The sequence below is a fragment of the Macrotis lagotis genome, chromosome 2 (assembly GCF_037893015.1).
Source record: "Macrotis lagotis isolate mMagLag1 chromosome 2, bilby.v1.9.chrom.fasta, whole genome shotgun sequence".
NCBI lineage: Eukaryota > Metazoa > Chordata > Mammalia > Peramelemorphia > Peramelidae > Macrotis > Macrotis lagotis.
The window spans coordinates 343,503,585-343,525,781 of NC_133659.1; the positions used below are offsets into that span (position 1 = coordinate 343,503,585).

Below are 22,197 nucleotides of genomic sequence, written 5' to 3' on the forward strand. Positions count from 1 at the left end.
GAAGCAGAATTTCAAGGTAACTTTTTAGTCCAAATTCTAAAGGATTTCCAGTACAAATCTAGTATCTAGCTAACCCTTTTCTCAGATAAAAATTTTATTTACTGAATTTCATTATATTGATAAATTTTCTGCTTCATTATACTGAAACATAATATTTGCATATTAAGTAGGAAGAGGGGATAGCTTTAGAGTCATACAATACTTGCCTTTAGATTCTGGCTCTGATGGCTGAGTGGCCTCAAAGCACATTTACTCTGTGGGTCTTAGTTTCCTCAAATGCAAAGTCAGAAACTTGGATAAGATGGTAATTCTAAGGATAATTCTAGCTCTGAAACTTTATTTTACTAACTTGTTATATTCAAACATTGTTTTGTTTATCTCCAACCTTGATTTTGAAAAGGATTTAATTTGATTGCTGAAGGATACCATGACTTACATGAAGAGTAAGAACCCTTATTATAATTGGTCTGCCTCACCTCAATACATCCTTGATTGAAGTTCTTCCAAAGTTATTTCCCTCAAGCAAGTTGAGTGGGACTTTGACTGAGTGAAGCCTCCCTCTTGGTTTCAATGAGTCTTCCTTTTTCCCCAAAGCCACATCAGCAAGAGTTGCAGTTTTCACTTCCCTGAGGTCAGGTGGCAACAAAGATTATTCAGCACTGTGCTGATTGACCTCATATATGGACGATTATACAATTATCTCCAATACGGTAAAACTGAATCTGAGTAATTAAGCAAATTGGTCTTGAAAGGTGCTTTATGCCAATTGGCTAGATACTTGAGGAAAGGCCCAGCTATCCCACCAATAGGTAGTGAGTGGGTCAGGGAGTTGGGACTGCATTGGGACTAGAATAAAAGGGGCTTGTATGTCTCACACTTCCCTTTCTGTTCTCCCGACTGGGTCTTCTGATTATTTTGTTAAAGGAGAACCAATTCTGTAACATACAGATCTGATCCCAACACCAAGTTCTGAGTGTTTCCCTTCCCCAGTAAATTTCAGGGTTTTCTATAGCTTCTAAGATCAAAAACATTGAAATGTCTTCATAACAAGTCCCTTTTCTCACCTTTCAGTTCTGTTTCTGTTATAAAATATTTGCATAATATTTGGAGTTAAAATAATATTTCTATAGTGCTGGCAAATGGTGGGCATTTCAGACTCCATCCCCCCCCACTTTCCTCTTTCCCTATTCCCTTCATTCCTTTTTTTCCTTCCCTTCCCTCCTTTTTCCTTCCCTCCTTCCTTCCTTTATTTCCTTTCCCTTTCCCTTTCTCTCTCTCTCCCTCCTTTTCTTTATCCCTCACTCCCTTTTATTTTATGATCCTGCTGCAATTACCTACTTTCTTTTCCTCACCCAAATCCTACCTCTACCATCTCTGCCTTTCCACTGACTGTTCCCCATGCTTGGAATACTCTGTTCCCTTTTCCTCCTCCTCTTGGTTTCTCTAGATACCCTCAAGAGTCATCCTGAGTCTTTCCTTAAGCAGGAGGTCCTTCACAATCACCCCAGCTCCTAGTGCCATCCCCTCCCAGATTACCTTCACTTTGTTCTGCATGTGTCTGATATGTTATGTGCATGCCTACTCTCCCATTTAGGCAATGTCTTTTAACATTTCTTTGGAGCCCCATTGATTAGTGCATTAGGATGTCAATCACTGTTACAATTTTTCCTTTTTGCCCATTACTGTTCTTCTGCTTTTCTTTTCAAGCTTTTTCCCCTGGCAGGATTCAGTGCTTGCAATGGAGCAACTTTATTACCTTCTCGTTCCTTCAGACTTCCTTTTAGGATTCTTACATGTAATATTTTGTCAAAGTGGATTCTTTCATCAACAATTATTATTATAGAACTGGTATTTTATTTATATTATTTTAAACTGGTATTTATTTTACATTTCAAGCCTTGAGAACTTTACACATGATAACTCATTTGTTCTACACCTCAATCTTGGGAGGTATTTGCCATTATTATTCTTTTTTAACAGCTGAGGAAACTGAGGGCAGTTTAGTGACTTGATCTGAGTCACATAGGCAATATTCCTTCCACTACAGTTTTATGTATTGTTTTTCATTTTATCAGGAAACATGGTCTTTCAATGATAACCTACCAAAATTCACCCAGGAGACCAGTTACATGTTGCCACTCACTTTCTTAATAATGTTTTCTTTTCATTTTAGCTCTTTGAAACAACAGATCAACCTCCTCAGAAAAGGACATCGAAGAAAAAACAGTTGAGTAGTTTGGACTTTTCACCCTCAGTCCTTTTTACCATCTAGTTTCTTCTGAGCAACTGATCATTAATTAATTAACTAATACCTATTTAGCCTTTGCTGTGTACTTGGTGCTGAGTTGGGGACTCAAAACCAAAGTCTAAGGAGAATTAGTTCTTTTCCTTAAGAAGTTTGCTTTGTTAGGGAAAAGACCACAACTATCTTTCTGTCTGTCTGTGTTAGTGTGTTAATGAATGTGTGTGTGTGTGTGTGTGTCTCCAATATACTAAGCAGACAGAACATGGCCCCAACATGTTGGGGGGGGTTGAGAATTTGAGAAGCACAATTAAAAGATGTCTGAACTCCAGCTAAGTCTTGAAGGAAGGCCCCAACCTTGTCACAAATATCAATATAATATACCATTAGTGTACTTAAAACCATTTTTGAAGACAGCAAGATTCAAATTATAAGAATTGTACTGATATGACTTTGGGACCTTGGGCAAGTCACTTGACCCCATTGCCTTGCAAAAACAAACAACAAAAAAAGAATTGCATTGATAGCTCTGGGTTACTTGCATGTCCCATATAACTTTCCCCCAACATCTTCCCAAAGAGCTATCCTTGTATGCAAGAGAATTAAGTATGCAAGAGTACTAAGAGGAAGGAAAAGTTCATGAAAGCTAAGTAGCATGTGGAAAAGTCTGCTAATAAATCTAGTTTCCTACCTATAGTCCTTAACTTCTGAAAAGAAGCAGTGAGGTAATTTCTCCTATCTGTACCTCTTTCCATTTCAGTTCTTCTTGTTGTCATTCTTCTCATTTAATAATGAGTTATATTCATTCTGGTTTCCATGATGGCCTCTTGTCATCATCATCCTCCTCTGTTTCTCCCCTTCACCTCTGCCTTCTGATATCAGATCTAGATTATTTGATATCTAGGTTGGCCAGTGAGATCACTATGTCACCACACTACTCTCTATGGAGCTTTCCTTTTTGTCCTTCACTGGAAGGATATCAACTGCTGTTAAAGAATCTCATGATCTGACTACAGTCTAATATTCCTGACTAATTTAAAATTGCATTCCTTCATGCATTCCACATTTTGCCTATCATTCACCTCCAATCTCTGTGACTTAGAATAAGTTGTCCTCAACACTCTGAATGGTCTCTCTTCTCATCTCAGGCTCTTGGAATCCCTAATTCCCTTTCTGATTTGTGTCAAATACCACATTTCCTGAATCCTCTCAGTGTTATCTCACTCCCCCTTCCTTGAATTAACCTAGAAATAATTCTAACTTCCTAATTTATTATCTTTATAGAGCAAATACTGTGACTATCCAGGCTCCCAACAATGCTGCCAACAATGCTAACTACCAAGAAACCACCACTGATGGACAAATAGTCAAAAGGCTTGGAAAAGTCTAGTTCCACATGTCTCCAGCCAAGACTTTGAATTAATCATTGAGAGGACCAAGGCTTCTAAGTATGTGACCTTGAAATGGACTTCCTAGGGACCAAAGCCTCCTCAAGTGACCACCTTTACTGAAGACTGATAAAAGAATGTTGGACCAGCAAAGTGCTTTTCACTATGAATTATGTCAACAAGAGAATCAGATATGGTTTTATCTTTGGAAAATTAGTATAGAAGTTATATTACAATGTGTTTCCTAAGAACCATGGGACATTTCCATCTGACTTGCACATGTGTATGCTATCTTCCCCTTTGTAAGCTCTGGAGAGCAGCAATTGTCTGAATTTTCTATTTGTACCCATCACATTGTATAAGCCCTTAATAAATACTTTTTTTATTTATTAGTCTATTTGTTTCTAATTTTCATATCCTAATAATAGAAAATAAAAGTCTTAAAAACAGAGCTTCTTTTTTTGTTCTTGTATCCTTAGGACATAATCAATAAGAAATGTTTAATGAATACTTGCTAATTGAGTGGGTATTAAAGGTGACAATGGAGATAAATTCTGAATAGCCTAGTTAAGTGTTGGCCAAAAATCTCTGGAAGCCTGCATTCTCCCATCTTGGCTCTACCCTAGACCCACCTTCCTCCTTTTCATTCATAGGTCATTTCCTTGTCCTACTTCTTATATTTCTGATGGATTTTCTGTATAATTGTTATGTATCTTTCAATATTTTGTTATTAAGTGTTTACTTTGTGCAAGGCACTGTCCATGGTTCTTGGGGTATAAAGATAAAACTGAGATAAATGAGTGTTATCAGGGAACTTACATTTTATTGAGGGAGTATGATTAATATTATGAGATTGTCACAAGTGTATGTTTGTGGAGGCAAGGTGAAAGGAGGGAACTTGAGAGGTTAGAATTTCATCATTTAAAGTGCTAAATAATTTATAAAAGGTCAAATACATACAGTTAGTTTAGAGATGGATTTAAAAATCAGAAAACCAATCAACCAACCAACCAACCAATCGATCTACAGGCATTAATTGACTGTCTCTATTGCAGCAACCATTAAAAATGTGAATGAGGGGAAGTCATTGCATTTATACAATCTAAATGAAAGTCAAGCATGTTGACTGGCCTATTGGTGACTCATTTGCAAATGGATCAGCAATGATCTTTCAGAGGATCTCAGAACATCAGTGTTTCTTCCAATACTATGGAACAAAACTCTGCATTACTCACTAATGATGGGTAAGCAGAAAACCTATGATTGCTTTCATCTTAGAGCCTGGACATTAGTCTGAAGATGATACATTTTATAAGTAAATTTACATTGGGATTGAAGAGGGTCACACTAAGTATGAGGTTAGACTACCAGGGTTCTCCTAGGACTCCTAGTTCATTCCTGTCAAGCTCTTGTTAAGAGATGCTCTAGTGGAGGGATCTCAGTCTAGTTCACTTGAGGAGAGCTCAGCTTTTTTAGGCTGTTTTCCTATGTCCCTCTCCCATCACATCATGTCCTGCCCTCTGGAAAAATGTCTGTGACTATTATCTTTCTTCATTATTATTTGTTGATCTCACCAAAAAACAACTTTAAACTGAAAAAATGGTGACACCAGGATTAGCTCAATTGCAGTGAGCTGAAGGAAACTTGAATTCCAGAGAGCCAAAAATATTAATACTTTCATTGGGAAAGGGCTTTCCACAGCTGACTCTGCTTGAGCCCAACAAATCAATATCCATTGATTCATAATTACCTATTATTTATGAAGCAGATACATAAAGGTCCATTGAGTGAAGAAGCAAAACCCAAAAGTTGGGGCTGGACTGGGCACTAAGGACTCCTGCCCATGTCCTGGATTCCTTCTTTAAGACTCCCTGGGCTCAGGGGCAGGGCTGAGCTGGACAGCTCTCAGAACAAGATGAGCCCCCTCATTTTTACCTCTGAGGAAATGAGGCCCAGATCCATTGAGGGACTTGACCAGAATAAAACAACTCCTAAATTTCAGAGGCAGGATTCCAAGTCCATTCTTGCTGACTCCAAGTACAGGCCTCTACCCATTACGTTTCATTGCCTCAATGGAGATCTTTATCACACAGGGATCTCCTTCAGAAAGAGCTCAACCCCCATTCCTTTGGAAAGCAGAGAATAGAAAAGTCATATTTGGTAGAGACTGGAAAGGCTGGAGCATCTATTCACAGACCCCAATCTGGGACATTTTCTCTTTGATGATCCCATTGACCACAACAAGGATTTATGAAATACCTACCGAATGCAGAATACCAAGCAAAGTGGCCACTAGACTGAATTCCTGAGTTTCTGATCCCAGGGTTGAAATCATGGGTGGAAGTGACCAAAGGTCCTAGCTTCCCATTCCAAGGTAAAGGACTAGGATCTGAGGTCAAGGCCCAGAGTGTGTTTTGGCCTGCACAGGAGCAAAACCAGATACAGATAGATGACATGTGAAACATCCCTAAGAGACAAAGCTGGACAAAACTTCCCTTGTGAAACTTAGCCAATAGAAGGATAATGAGGCAAATCCTTTATTATTTGGCCATATCCAGGTCTTGTGCAGTCATAGGGAAAGTGTCATCCCCATCAGAGGAAGCCTTCCAGATGTGTGGGTGTTACTCCTGCTCAGACCTTCACTCATTAAGGAAAGAGGACAAACTTCTGGGGCTGAGCCAGATGGTAGTGTGAAGCTAACAGGCTCCCAGAGCTTTTCCCAACTAAAGATGAGTGAAGCCTCTAGCCTGACATTCAAGCTACAAATCTCACCAAGAAAAAAAGAAGATTCAAAGAAGGTTTCAATAGCAGACATCGTGGAGGATCTTCAGTGAAGGTCTGTCTCTTTAGGAGAAAAGGGGAAGTAAAGCCCAGGACACTGAGAGTGGAAAAGCCAGAGGAAGGCTTTTAGCCACAGTGCAATCCAGGTCCCCATTGCATGACAATAGCAGAGGTCCTGGTAGTTAGAAAGCAAGCCAACAAGTAGGGCCCCAACCCCAAACAGAGTCTGAACTCTGGGAAGACCCAGGGCAAAAGACAGGACTGGATCAGGAACAAACCACTACTATGTCAGAATTTGGACATAAAGGAGGAAACAAACCTTTTCAAAGGCAAGGCCTGGATTGCATAGGGAACAACCTGGCCAATGACAAGCCAGGGATCAGATCCCAGCCTTAGCAAAAAAAAAATCTTGGATCTATACTCCCTATACTTCAGAAGCAAAGCTAAAACAACAAAGATGAGCAAAAATTCGAAAAGAGCACTCATTATAGAAACTACTTTATAGACAAATTTGGTAGCAATGCCATATCTGAAGAAGAAATCAGTGAAAAATCATTCATAGGAGAAGTCTCAAAACAGTCTATGAATTGGACTCAAATACAAAAACTCATCAAAGAGTTTAAAAACCAAAGAAAGGAAAAAGAAAAAGTGGCAAAAAGAAATGAGAGTCATGCCAGGAAAATTATGAAAAATTGATTGGAGAAGTCAACATCTTTACCAAGGAAACACAAAAAGTAATTGTAGAAAATGAAACCCTAAAAAATTAGAATTGAACAAATAGAAACCAATGAATCCTTGAGACTACAAGATTCCATCAAATAAAAAGGCTGAAAAATCCTGAAGAAAATGTAAAGTGCCTTTTAGGGAAAACAAATGACCTGGAAAATAGATCCAGAAGAGACAATCTACAAATCATCTGACTACCAGAAAGCCTAGATCAAAAAAAGAACTGGAAGACATTATGCCAGAAATCATTAGGGGGAAAAATGTCCAAATCTGCTATATTAAGAAAACAATATAACCATTGAAAGAATACACAGAACCCCCTCCATAAAGAGACTCCTGGATAAATACTCCAAGGGTTGTTATAGCCAAATTCTAGAACTCTCAAATAAAGGAGAGAATACTGCAAGGAGCAAAAAGAAAACAATTCCAATACAAAGGAAACACAATCAGACTCACAAGGGACCAATCAGCCTCAACACTGAAGGACAAGAGGACCTGGAATACCATGCATCAGAAAGCAAAGGACCTGGGATTACAACCCAGAAGGTACTACCCTGTAAAATTCAGCATATATTGTTGGAGAAAAAGATGGATGTTCAATAAAATAAAGGACTTCCTGACACAAAGACCAGAACTGAACAGAGAATTCAATTGCCAAATACATGACTCAAGAGTGGCATAAAAAGGTAAATGAAAAGGGGGAAAAAAACAAAACAAAAATGTTGGTCAAGACATCAAATATTATACAACCCTAAAAGGGAAGATATAACATTTTTAATTTTTGAGAACTTTACTTCTCTTAGGATAATTAAAGGGTTGAATATATTTGAAGAGATTGGACTGAAAGGATATGGGTATAGTTGGGTATAGTCTTGTCTCTCCACTGAAGAAGTCATAGATGACTTCACTATGTTTGAGTCAAAAAACCCTGATGAAAAGCCGGAGTGTTAATTTTAACTTAAGTTTCTCGTTATACTTTGACACATTTTAATCACATGCAGCAGCACTTTGTCTAATGAGGGCATCATAAACTGGGAGGTCCTGAGTCAGTGTCTCTGTAACTTACAATCATTTGTAAAGTTCTCAGGGGAGACCTCCAGAGCCCCCAGTATTTAGAGATGTTTAAGGTTCTTGTAGTTAATAAGATCAGGGTTTGACCTAATCCTTGCTTCACTTAACAAGGGGTTAAGTACCCTGGGAGGGGAGGGGAGGGGAGAATAAAGGGTGAAAGAAAATAGGCCTGTGGGGAGGGGAACAAATAGTTCAAGAAATGATTTGGTTTTGTATGATATTTAAGCTCATGAGGAGGACTGTGTGTTCTTGGAGGATACTTGAAAAGGGGGTAAGGTAAAAAATGATTATAATTATAATTTGATGTAATTTGAGTCAATACTGTTTATCAAGTAAACACACAATCTGTGATGATGCTTTGATAATGATGTGAGCTTATTAAACTATCAAATAATCAAAGTGTGATTGATGATACCTGATTAACAGTACTTGAGCAATAAATAACACTAGGTGAAGAGGCTTAAAGATTTATAATTTTAGAGGGAAAGAAGGGAGAGTGTGAACACTGAGTAAATTTATTCAACAGATTTGACCCCGAGAGGGAGTAAGATACATTCCCACTTGGGTTTAAAAATCTATCCTAATCCACAGGGAAGGGGGGGATGGGGAAAGCGAAAGATAAGGGAAGAAGGGACTGATAAAAGGGAAAGCAAAGGTATAAGTGAAAATAAAATGAAAGTTAAATTTTAAAAGAATTTATTTAGGTTTTTGCAAGGCAAACAGGGTTAAGTGGCTTGCCCAAGGCCACACAGCTAGGTAATTATTAAGTGTCTGAGATGGGATTTGAACCCAGGTACTCTGACTCCAGGGCCAGTGCTTTATCCACTGTGCCACCTAGCTGTCCCTTAAAAGAATTTCTTAACCAGGGCAGCTAGATGATGCAGTGGTTAGAGCACAAGCCCTGGAGTCAGGAGTACCTGAGTTCAAATCCGGCCTCAAACACTTAACAATTACCTAGCTGTGTGGCCTTGAGCAAGCCACTTAACATCATTGCCTTGCAAAAAACTAAAAAAAAAAAAAAAAAACCAAAAAAGATTCCAAAGAGCAATAAACATGTTCATTCCCTTTGACCCAGGAATTCCAATTCTAGACCTATATCCAGAAGAAGTCATAAAAATTGGGAAAAGTCCCACATGACCCAAGATATTCCTAGCAGCTCTTTTTTGTAGTGGCAAAGAATTGGAAATTGAGAGGATGCCCATCAATTGGGGAATGGTACATGAATACTATGGAATACTATTGTTCTATAAAAAACCATAAATGGTTGGACTTTAGAGAAGCATGGAATGAGTTATAGGATTTGATGCTGAGGGAAGGGAGCAGAGCCAAGAGAACAATGTACACAATAACAACATTGTGAAATGATCAACTTTGATGGAAGCAGCTCCTCTCAAAAGGTCAGAGAGGTAGCACAACCATATTAGATCAGCTATGGACATTGTTATCCCCATCCAAAGAAAGAAAAACAAAACAGAACAAAACAAAAAACTCTTCATAATCTGATGAACACTTTATAAAAATGATCTCTTATGCATCTCTTTTCCTTAATCCTAATTCCTCAACTGCCAAATAACTAATCTGTAAGCATGTTTATCAAAAATATGTATGTACAATGTTAACCTGACTGTTCATCACTTAGGGGAGGCAGGTGGGAAGGGGAGGTAGAAGGAAATTTTGTAACTTAAAAATATACATATGCATATGGATGATTTTTGAAAAAAACTTTCATAACATAAATTTGGAAAAAATTAAATATAAATTAAAAAATAAAAGAAAATGAACCATGGGACAAGGATGTAAAGGAGGACAAAAGTGGGATGGCATGGTATTCCAAAATAGCAACCAGCTGAGCAAAGACAGAGGTGAGACACCTGAGAGCTCTCTCTATGCCCTCTAGAGAATACATTCAGGTTGGGAAGGCAATAAGACTAGGCAGAGCTATCAATGCCAGTCAGAACAATTGCCACTCTTCTCTAAACTGAAGGCAACTGGGAGCCAGTGATGAGTTCTGAGCAGAGGTGAGGTCAACATGGAAAAGACAGTTTGAACAGAGAGGTGCTGGGAAGTCTCTGAACCCAGGCAGGCAACAGTGAGGGTCCCACACAGGGGAAGGACAGGAAAGTGAGAGGATGAGGGGAAGGAGCAATGACAAAGGGGTCCCATAGAGGAGATCCAGGGGACCTGGGGGTTGAATGATTATGAGAAGTTAAGGAATGACTGCAGGTCAGATACATGTGAGAGGGCTTGGATGGTGGGAGCGCTCTTCAAGGTAGGATATGGCTTCATAATCGGTATTCCCAGACTGTTTTCATGTTTGAAAATTCTGTGCTTCAGTTATTTCATTTGATTCTCCCAGTAACTGAGTCTGAAAGATGCTATTTTTATTTCCATTTTTCATAAGGGGAAACTGGAGCCAAGAAGTTAAGTGTCCTGACCAGGGTCACATAGTTTATAAATATCTAAGACACAATTTTCACTCAGGTTTTCCTGACTCTAGGTTTGATTCTCAAACCAGTATCCCACTAAGTAGCTTCTCTTTAAGACCTCTCCTTGGCCTAGAAAAGGCAGCCTTACCTAGTGGCTAGAGAGCCAACCTCAGAAGTCCCCCCAAAGTCCCAAGAAGACCTGCCTCTTACAGGTACAGCTGGAGCAACTCCTGGACATTTCAGTGCCCCTAGACCACCCTCTGTCAGGTACAAAGGCTTGCCCCCCCCACTTCCCTGACATTGGTAGAGGGAGTTTTCCTAGCCAGTGGCTCACTATTTTACTGAAATCACAGGTCCATTCTCCACCACTCTCTGTCCCTTTTCATACCTTCCTTGAGGATAGCACATAAAATCCCAAGCCAATGCCCTCTCCCTCCTCCCCTTTTAAAGTCGTGGAAGAAGTTCTCTTATGTCTGTGTTCTGTCCATGTCTGTGACCTTGAGGTAGAAGGAGACATTCATCTGACTGATTTCTATTACTGAGGAGGCAGTTAGGGTGAAAACAGAATGGATTTGAACTCAGATCTTCCTATCTCCACGTTCAATGTCCTAGCCAATGCTTGAGATGGGGATGGTGGGGACAGAGCTCCCCTCTCTTCACCCCAAAGGATGTGATTATTCTATACTGTTTGTAATCTCTCAATCTATTTTTCTATCAGCTGTATCTGTATCTAGCTACCCTTTATATCTATCTACCTATTTATCATCATCATCTCCTCCATCTATGTATTAGTCTAATGCCATCTATAGCTATCAGTCTTTCGAACATTTTGTTAATTATATCTCTATGGTGTATCAGTCACTCAACCTCTACATCCATCTATCCACCTCCCTCTCTAATTAATCATATATTAAATCACTTATATCTATGATTTTCTAACTAGCCAATCAGTTGACATGCTACTCATTTATGTCTACCCTAAAAATATATCAAACAACTATTCCTCTTTCATTTTAACATTTGTTGATCAACTATCTATTTTTTTGTCTTTATCTGTCTATCCATCTACTATCTGTCTCTTCTCTGTCATGGATATTTGTCTATATTGATCTATCTTTGTCCATCTTTGTTCAGCATGGAGACCTGAGTTCAAATCCAACCTCAAACACTAGCTGCATGACCATAAACAACTAGCTTTGCCACTGTCTGCTTCAGTTTCCTCATTTGCAAAATGAATTTAATAATAGCATTAATCTCAGTTTCTGGGTTGTGAGAATAAAATGAGATAATGTTTGTAAAGTATTTTGAAAACCTTAAACCCTCTCTATAATCCTTGCTCCCTTTCATCTTCAATCTCTCTCTCTCTCTCTTGATTAACTGCTTTTCCACTGCTTACCCTCAAGAAAACTCACCCTTCATCTACCCACTTCTGCTCGTTATCTTTTCATATCTCCCTTGCCTTCTGAAGTTAAACTCTTCGAGAAGCTTGTTTATAATGTTACCTTCACTTCCTTCCATTTTCATTGTAATCCTCTGTCTTCTCACATCATTCAACTGGAATTCCTCCCCCAAATTACCCATGATGTCTTAATTACCAAATCTAATTATTTTTGCTAGGTTCTCATCCTTCTTAACTTCTGTTGCCTTTGACATTGTCAATCTCCCTTTGCTCCCTGACATTGCCTTTTTTGTGATACGACTCACCTCTGATTCTCTTCCTCACTATCTGCTCCTCAGTCTCCTCTGCTGGATAGTCATCCAGGTAATATCTGATAACTATGTGATTCACTGGGCTCTAACCTAGGCCCTCTTTTCTGCTCCATTCATACTATTTCATTTGTTACTCTCATGAATTCTCATTAAATTTAAAATGCTGATGATTATGAAATCAATTTACCCAACTCTCACTTTTCTTCTGTCTTCTTTTAAATCTCTAGCTATCTCCTAGACATGTAGAACCAGATTTCCTGGATACATCTAAGCCTCAGCTGAACTCAGTTTCTTTTTAGAATCACATTTTATTTCAAAGATCAACCTTCTTTTATCTTCTCCCAAACTGAGAAAGCAAGAAACACAAACCCCTATTATAAGTATGTGTAGTCAAAAAGCTTTAGTCTTTGGTCATGTATATAAAAGTCTAAATATGCAGTCTAGCTGGAGGTTGATATTATATTTCATCTTGAGTTTTTAGGAATTTTGATTGGTTATTTTGCTGATCAGAAAATCATGTTTTCTTTTTCTCTACATAACCTATTTTGTTTTGATTAGCTCAAATCTTTCTTCTGACTTTATCATCTAAGCCCACCCCCAAACCCCTAAATTTTCAGTAAATGGAACTCAGTTATGATCTCCACTTAGATTCAGTGGAATTCTCTGCACATACACATCCAGGAAAGAGATTCTTCCTTCTTCCCAAGAAGAGATCGGGGAATACCTTTGGACTTGCTTCAGAAATGAGTGTCAGGGAGAAGCTAGATGGCACAGTGATCAATAGGTATCATCCACATTTTAGAAAATAAAATTGCATCTCAGAAAGGGGAAAAAGAGGGGGATAACTAGGTGGTGCAGTGAATAGACCACTGGTCCTGGAGTCAAGAGGACCCGAGTTCAAATCCAGTCTCAGATACTTAATAATTACCTAGCTGTGTGACCTTGGGAAAGTCATTTAACCCCATTGCCTTGTTTAAAAAAAACACTAAAAATTTCATTTATCTATTAGCCCTCAATAATTTGTGTATGTTAAAGATGGAGCCAGTTGGGAGTTAGGCATTATTTATCTTTTGGAGAGCCCAGGGTACAGATCATCTGTCATAGGAACCATTGAAAACAGCTAAACTGATCTTGTTGGAAATACTATTGCAGGCAGATTCATATGACCTTTGCTTGAAATCTGGAGCTTCAGTCACTTATCAGTTGTGTGACCTAGGAGAACTCCCTTCCCCTTTCTGGTAAATTTATTTTTATTTTGTTTTTTTTTCAAGGCAATGGGGTTAAGTGACTTGCCCAAGATCACACAGCTCGGTAATTATTAAGTGTCTGAGATCATATTTGAACTCGGGTCCTCCTGACTCCAGGGCCGGTGCTCTATTCACTGCACCACCTAGCTGTCCCCCTCTTCTTCCCCCTTCTGAGATGCAATTTTATCTTCTAAAATATGGATGATGTCATATTCTCAATATATTTTAGAAGATTCTTTTGAGACTCAAAATAGATGATGCGCATCAAGAATTTGCAACTCTAAAGACTTATCCTCCTTTTCTTCTGCATACTTTCTGCATCACTCTTAGCTTGGAGAAGACAAGGAATAGATATCCTAATAGAAATAAATTGTATGTGTTTTGCTCTGATGGTTTGATAGAGGAACTAAGTTGTGGAAGCAGAGAAATGAGCAATGACTCAGAAAGGGTTTCTGGCTTCTAACATTATACATTTTGGTGTCTTTCAGTGGGGCTCAAATTCTTTTTTGAGTGAATGGAAGTGATAAGCCCTGAAACTCAAGACAGTATTCACATTGGTGTCTTTATGGTGGACTCAAATAAAGTTTAAGATGGAGCATGTAGAGTTACTCATTGAATCATATGACTGTGAATATTACAAGAGGAGAAAAGGAACAGGAGGTTTTCCTGGGCAATAGCTGGAGCGGCTCTCCCTCAAACTCTTAAGGAAAACAAATACAAATGACTGAAATATAGAGTATATGCAGTCCAGAAAGGAGGAGATGACAAATCTAATGGATGGCCTTCACTGTTTTTCTGTAAAACAATCATTTAAACAGGAATAGTGAAGTTCTGACTCAATTGGGAGGTTCAAAAATGGTCCCCTAGACAAGTGAAAGGATTAGAGAAGAGAATCAATCAAGGCAGATAAAGCAGCTTCATTGAGAGCTCAGTTGGGAGGGGATATTGATTCCTGATTCATGCAGTTGTGTAAGAGATAAGAAAGGCTTCCAGGCTAAGAAGCATGACTAAAAGAAATTAATGTTCAGGGTTTTGTATTTTTGAGAATCAGCTTGGCCAGGATGGAGGAATAAAGAGATGAAAGGGATAAAATGACATGGAATAATATCTAATTGAATTGAATAACTCTAGGGTACAGACTTTAAAGAGAGACAAGGAAGACCAGGATGGGCAAGAAGAAGTGGTAAAAAGGAGGTGTGGATGGACTGAAGGCTGAGGTGATGGCATACAATTAATTTAGTATAAATAAAGGACAGAGAGAGGAAGGGATGAGGTTATATCAAGTGTGTCTGCATTCATGGAGTGGAATATAAAAAATGCAGTAATCATTCATCTTAGGTGCCTGATATGGAGTGAAGAAAGAAATCTTGGAAATCAGAGATGGTTATTAATTCATTGACCAATTTCACCACCTCAGTTTCCCTCAACTAAAACTTCTCTTGACATACAATTGATTATTTCAAAAATACTACTTTAGATAAAACACAATAATGGAGAAACTGAGATTGGATTACAGTATTATAAACAGTCTTTGGGATCATTTTCCTAGCTCACCCTAGTATCTTCTGATAAGGGCTAAAAGTGTGATGACTAGTCTTGATGGCTATAGGGTATTCTGAGGGGGTGGGGGGGGTTTCTGTAATGTTAGATTATTAATCTAAACCTTTAGGTGTTCCTATGTATCACTTATTAGCTATGAAGGGATCATTTTTTAGAAGCTGGTATTTACTCCAATTGCAGAAAATGGTTATTTCCAAAATTCCCTTTTCTAGCTGAGGATACATTCAACAATGAAAACATAGACTCCTGGGGAAAATTGGAAGACGCATGTCTTGCTACCTGCTTTGGGGTTGAGAACAGTGGTTCTCCATATGTTTTATACTTAGGGATTTCTGTACCTAAGCCAAGGCAGGATTTGCTAATTACTTGTTTTTGTTTTTGTTTTTTTGTATTTCTTAGGTAGACCAAGGTTGAAAAAATAGTAGAAAAAATTTTAAATTAAATGGAATGACATAATAGCATTTTCTCTTCTAGAACGATATTGACTGGATCATGATCTTGATTTTGTAGTTTCTGGAAGAAGATGCACAGATGAAAGAAGAACTATGAATGATTTAGTCCATGGGGCTTCTTGGGAGCCAATGGGGAGAAATTACAAAATTTGAAGTTCAATCCAAAGGTAAAATTCGTGGGGCGGCTAGGTGGCATAGTGGATAAAGCACCAGCCTTGGAGTCAGGAGTACCTGGGTTCAAATACAGTCTCAGGCACTTAATGATTACCTAGCTGTGTGGCCTTGGGCAAGCCACTTAACCCCATCTGCCTTGCAAAAACCTAAAACAAAACAAAGGTAAAATTCTTTAATAGCAACTCTGATTTGAGGGTCCGTCAAGTGTTTTTCAGGGATACTCATCCAACTGTTAAGTCCAACCAATTACTCAATCCTCACCCATGGTTCCAAGAAGCAACAGTACCTTGTAAAAATGGCAGATAGTGAGTTAGAGGTAGTTAGACTTTCCAACTCCTGGCAGAACATACAGAAGAAAACATTGTGTGCCAATAGCCAGAAAGCAGCAGCAGCTGGTCTTGTGGAGCACCTAGAGCTTGTTCAGTCATCAGAGATGCCAAGTTCATCCACTGGATCCCAGACTTCAATGACTTGAAGAAAGATTAAGGCAGACAACTTTGTGCAACTCTGCCTCACTTAAATCAAATTCAGTCACATAGCAAGACATTACTCCATATTGTCATTGGTCAGCCTTGAAAGGAAGGACAAACAAATAACAATAGCAAGTAAAATTCTACCCACAATTTCAGAGAATTTTCAAATGGATTCCTGTCTTATCCTAACTTTCTAAATCATTTTATTTCTTGAGCATCATAATAAAATCAATAGAATGACATTATGGAAAGGCATAATTACACATGTGCTCTCATAGAGCCAGAGAATCAGACAGTTGAAAGAGATCTTGGAAGCTGTCAGATCCTAGCAGTTCCTGAGCAACCCCCCCCCCACATTGGACCAGTAAAATAAGTTATCACCTTCTGATTGAAGCTTCCCTAACACAATCCTGGTGTGGGGGTTCTGGCTCCTTACTGACATTGCTATATGGAAACCTCTAGTAATGCATTGCCACTCTCTTGAGTCTCTTGTTCCTTCTGAGTAAAACTTGGATTAGATATTCTCAAGAGTCCCCTCTACCACTGAAAAGGAGCCAGATATTTACAGGTCCCTGTTCAGTGTACTAAGAATGATTCCAAGAAAAGAATTTTGTAAATCTCAAAGCATTGCACAATGTTAGTTATCATAATAATCATTAATATCCTTACAAAGGAACATGAAGGAAAGCTGGTCTCAGGAACTGATAATCCAATCAGTGCTACAAAGTAAAGACATACATTTTGATTATAGAGGAGGAGAAATGTAGAAACAATTGAAACCAAGGCTGGTTTATTTCTGGAGAAAGAAATGTAAGTTGGAAATAGGTTCTATTTTCTTCCTCTGTACTTTATTTTTGGAGATTATGCCAAAAAATTGTTTTGTGTTTTGTTCTTTATTAGAGACCGAGAATGACATCAAAATTCATGAAGTCTTCCAAATTTTTTATAAAATTAAGTTTTGTACAAATAAAACCAATGCATTCTACATCAAATGGGAAACAGATAACTAGAAAAAATCTTCACAGTAAATTTCTTTAATAAAGTTTTCATAAATAAATTATATATATATATGATTCAAATTCATAAGAAAAAGAGCAATTCATTCAAGTGATAAATGATAACATGAACAGGCAGTTTTCAGAGAAAGAAACCCAATATTAACACATTTATGAAAAGGCTGTAAATAACATAATCAGAGAAATCAAAATTAAAGCAACTCCTTGGGGTCCCACATCACATTGAATAGATAGGCAAAGTTGTCCCAAAACAGAAAGATAATCACTGAAAAGGGAGCAGGAAAATGAGCAGGAAAATGTGAATTGCTTCAGATATTCTAGAAAGCACTTTTAAACTATACTCCCAAATTCACTAAACTGTGTGTACAGTTTGATGAAGAATTATCACTATTAAGTTTATAATCAAAGAGATCCAAAGAAAAGGACATCAGTATAAAAATTTTTGATAGGAGCTCTGTTTTGTGAAAGAACTGGAAACTAAAAGGATTTCCACCTACCAGGGATTTTTTTTGAAGAAATCATGCCTTTATAAATAAGATGGAAAAAACAGTATTTTAGAAGATATGATGGAGATGGTGTCAGAGAAATTTGAGAAGACTTCATGAACTCATGCAGTTTATCAAAACCAGAAGAATTTATACAATAACACTGCAAAGACAACATGAATAGCTTTGGGGATCTTAATAAAACAGTGACCAACAATAATTCCAGAAAGATCATGATATGAAACATGTGACCTCCTTCCAGAGCAAAAGGCAATGGATTGAAGGAGAACACTGGGGCATAAAAAACATGGTCAATGTATTAATTTGTTTTACTTAACTTTACTTACTTAACTTTAACTAACTTTGATTTTTTAAAAAATCAGAGATATATCTCCCAGTTGATAAATGCAATCATAAGAAAAAAAATGCTCCAAACCACTTTTGATTAGAGAAATGGAAATTTTAAATGCTCTTGAGATACCACCTCACACATATCATATTGGGAATTATGACAATAAAGAAAAAATATAGATATTGGAAAGGATGTAGGAAAAATGGAACCCTAACACGCTGTGAGAGGACTTTGAACTGATCCAACCATTCTACTGAGCAATTTGGAACTATGTCCACAGGGAAACTGTATGTTACCTTTGACCCAGAAATACTACTATTAGTTCTGAATCCCAAAGAGATCATTAAAAAGAGCAAGGCATCTACATGTGCAAAAGCAGCCCTTTTTTGGTAATGGCAGAATATTGGAAATTAAGGGGATGCCCAGCAATTGGGGAATGGTTGAACATGATGTGGAATATGAATATAATTGAATATTATTCAATAAGAAATGATGAACAGGTGGATTTCAGAAAAACCTTAAAAAATTTGTATGAACTGATATAGAGTAAAATAAACTGAAACAGGAAAAAAAATGTATACAGTATCAGCAGCATCATGATGATTGCTATGAATGATCCAATTCTTCTCAGCAACACAATGATCCAAGTCAAGTACAAAGGACTCACTATCCTTATAGAATTGTTGAACTGAATGCAGCAGTTTTTTTCCAATTACTTGAAGGTTTTTTTGGTATTTTTTCTTTTGATCTGTATCTTCTTCCATACTTGAGAGTAATATGGAAATATATTTTACATGATATCACATGTAATAATTTTTTCAAATTACCTACTATTTTCAGAAGAGAAGAGGGAGGGAGAAAAATTTGGTGCTCAAAATCTTATAAAAATGAATGCTAAAATATTCATCAAATATAATTAGTGAAAAAATACTAGGATGGAGAAAAATATGTCTATTATTGGAAAACATAACAACAAATTAAAAATATATTCATGGATCAAGAATTAATATTATTAATCACTGATTCCTTTTTCTTCTCATTCAGGTACACTTTGATTAGTGAACTGCATGACTAGGCTTGGAAGAGCAACCAATCATCTTAATCTGGATGGCCTCTACAAAATTGAATCTAAGCCAAATGACAGCTTAATTCCCCAATTCCCATGAAAGAATAAACAGTATTAGGAAAGTTTCAGGCAACTTCTTTCTTTCTTTCATTCTTTTTTTTTAGTTTGTTTTTTTTTAGGTTTTTTTTTTTGTAAGGCAAACGGGGTTAAATGGCTTGCCCAAGGCCACACAGCTAGGTAATTATTAAGTGTCTGAGACCGGATTTGAACCCAGGTACTCCTGACTCCAGGGCCGGTGCTTTATCCACTATGCCACCTAGCCGCCCCTTTTCTTTTTTTTTAAAGAAAGATTTTATTTAATTTGAATTTTGCAATTTTTCCCCTAATCACATTTCCCTCCCTGCCCCCCCCCCCGCCCCAGAAGGCATTCTGTTAGTCTTTACATCATTCCCATAGTATACAATGATCTAAGTTGAATGTGATGAGAGAGAAATCACATCCTTAAGGCAGAAACATAAAGTATGAGATATAGAATTACATAATAAGATAACATTTTTTAAAAATTAAAGGTAATAGTCTTTGGTCTTTGTTCAAACTCCATAATTCTTTCTCAGGATCAGGCAACTTGTTTCAACTGTACTATATCAAATGCACATCCTACATGATGAACTTGATTACTTGTAAAGCTATTATGAATATCAACAATGATAAAAGTACCACATATCTAGTTTATAAATTGCATTATAAATATTAACTTATTCAAATAAAAAATAATTCAAATCTTCAGAATGATTCAGTGAAGTAAATGTTTTTATTACACCTTTTAAAAATAAATCTTACCAATTTTTTACTGAACTGAAACTGGGCTCCAATAGACATTGTTTAAAGTTCCATCAGAACTCAGAGTTTTCTGACTCTACAAACTATTAAACCAACTGTCAATTTTAGTACAAAACCAACAGGAATGTGAATATTTTTCTGCCTTATTTTCCTTTCCTAAATGTTTACTATTTTTCCTATTTACAAGTGTTCAGGATTCTAACAATTCTGGGAACAGCTTCAGGGACTAGTACTCCATTGCTTTTCATCCCTAAGATCCCACCTGAAATAGTGTTTAGCTCTACAAGATACATTTTCAGAAGAACATTGACAAGCAGGGGCCACTTAACCCTATTTGCCTTGCAAAAACTTAAAAAAAATGTAAAGAACATTGATAAGCTGCAGAGGGTTCATATGAAGAGTTTTGAATCAGTAACCAGCTGAAGGAACTGAGTCTGATTAGTGAAGGGAAGAAAAGGTTTTGCTGGAGCCTGGCTCCTCAATGGCATAATTAAAGGTACTTGGTAGGAGGGCAGCTAGGTGGCGCAGTGGATAAAACACCGGCCCTGGAGTCAGGAGTACCTGGGTTCAAATCCGGTCTCAGACACTTAATAATTACCTAGCTGTGTGGCCTTGGGCAAGCCACCTAACCCCATTTGCCTTGCAAAAACCTAAAAAAAAAGTACTTGGTGGAAGCTGCAGAGACAAATCTCCATTTGGCATAAGAATAAAGCTTCCAATGGTTGGAGTTGTCCCAGAGTGGAGTGGGATGCCTCAAGAGGTGTTTAAAAATCTTTGAGGGGCAGCTAGATGATACATTGGATAGAATACTGGCCCTGGAATCAGGAGGACCTGAGTTCAAATCCAGCCTCAGACACTAATTGCCTAGCTGTGTGACCTTGTCCAAGTCACTTAATCCCATTGCCTTAAATAAATTTTTTTAAAAAGTCTTCCAGCAGAGGTTTGAGCCACTGAGATCCCTTCATGGATGTCAAATACTCAATTTCTGTGATTCTGAAATAATAGTAATGAGCTTTAATGGAAGGACCATTGCTTCCAAAATAAGAAGACTGGCCTTCAGATATTGTCTATACCACTTTTCGCATGCCTGATACCATCTCTGTATGGTTCTTACTCTCCTCATCTCTAAAAAGAAAGATTTGTTGTCCTTGACATCAAAGGTCCTGTTCAGCTTTCAACCATAGATCCAATGAACTATATTGAAAAAGGTGAAGACTTTGAAAAAGCAGAACTCAACATAGGATCAATTAAGTTTCAGTGGAAGAAGAGCTTACTCAGTATTTGAAAGGAGCTTGATTTGAACGAAAACACATTGGGAGGTAATTGGCAGGCAAGTGGAACAAGGTACAGGGCAGAGTAGGACATCTTGCAGTAAAGTCTCCTTTTAGTGCTGACTCTAATCTTGGGCATTCTTACCAATGTGCCCTTTCATGACTCCATGTGAAGCATGATCTCATTGAAAATCTCATAGATCCTAAAATAGAAAAAGTTTTCTTTTGTTGTTTCATTGTCCCTTCCCCCAACAGGTCTCTTCCTGTAAAGGTAACCAGACTCTCTCAGAAATGCTTTTATAAATGCAAAAGACATTTGTAAATACTTCAGGTTTTTGCCCCCATGACATTTAAAAAGTCTAATACATATCTTAAAGTAACATGAAATAATTGAATTTGTGTTGGGAAAGACATAAGGTCCACTCATTAAGCACATAATGGAGGTCTATAATAAATTCCAGAAGTTTACACATTCTACTCTTCTCCTGAGTGAGAACAAGGTTCCTGAGGTGTGAATTCCACAGACCCACAACCTAGGTCTCTATATAAATGGAATTCAAGCAAGATTCCCTCTCAGATTCACCTCTAGGCATCTATATTCAGGGAAGCGATCTTTCCCTCTACACAAGAATATCTTAGGGTCACCCTTTGGAAACTTCAGAAACTTCAGGTAAGTGTTATACACACACACACACACACACACACACACACACACACACACACACAGAGTTTTATTTTTTTCATCTGAAAATTGCCGGTTCATATTCTTTGATCATTTATCAATTGGGGAATACCTTGTATCCTTAGAAATTTAATTCATTTCTCTATATGGTTTAGAAATGAAACCTTATCAGAAACACTAGCTGTGAAAATAATTTCCCAGATTTCTTCCTTCCTTCCAATTTTGATTGCTTTGA

The 22,197-nt window shown here is 37.6% G+C and overlaps 1 long non-coding RNA gene across 1 annotated transcript; it reads left to right on the forward strand.

The window, feature by feature from the left end:
• The first annotated feature begins 7,596 nt into the window (after positions 1–7,596).
• On the forward strand, positions 7,597–19,286 carry LOC141511822 (uncharacterized). Its single transcript, XR_012475428.1, has 3 exons — positions 7,597–7,823; positions 15,662–15,770; positions 19,148–19,286. It is a non-coding gene; the product is annotated as an uncharacterized LOC141511822 (long non-coding RNA).
• The last annotated feature ends 2,911 nt before the right edge of the window (positions 19,287–22,197 follow it).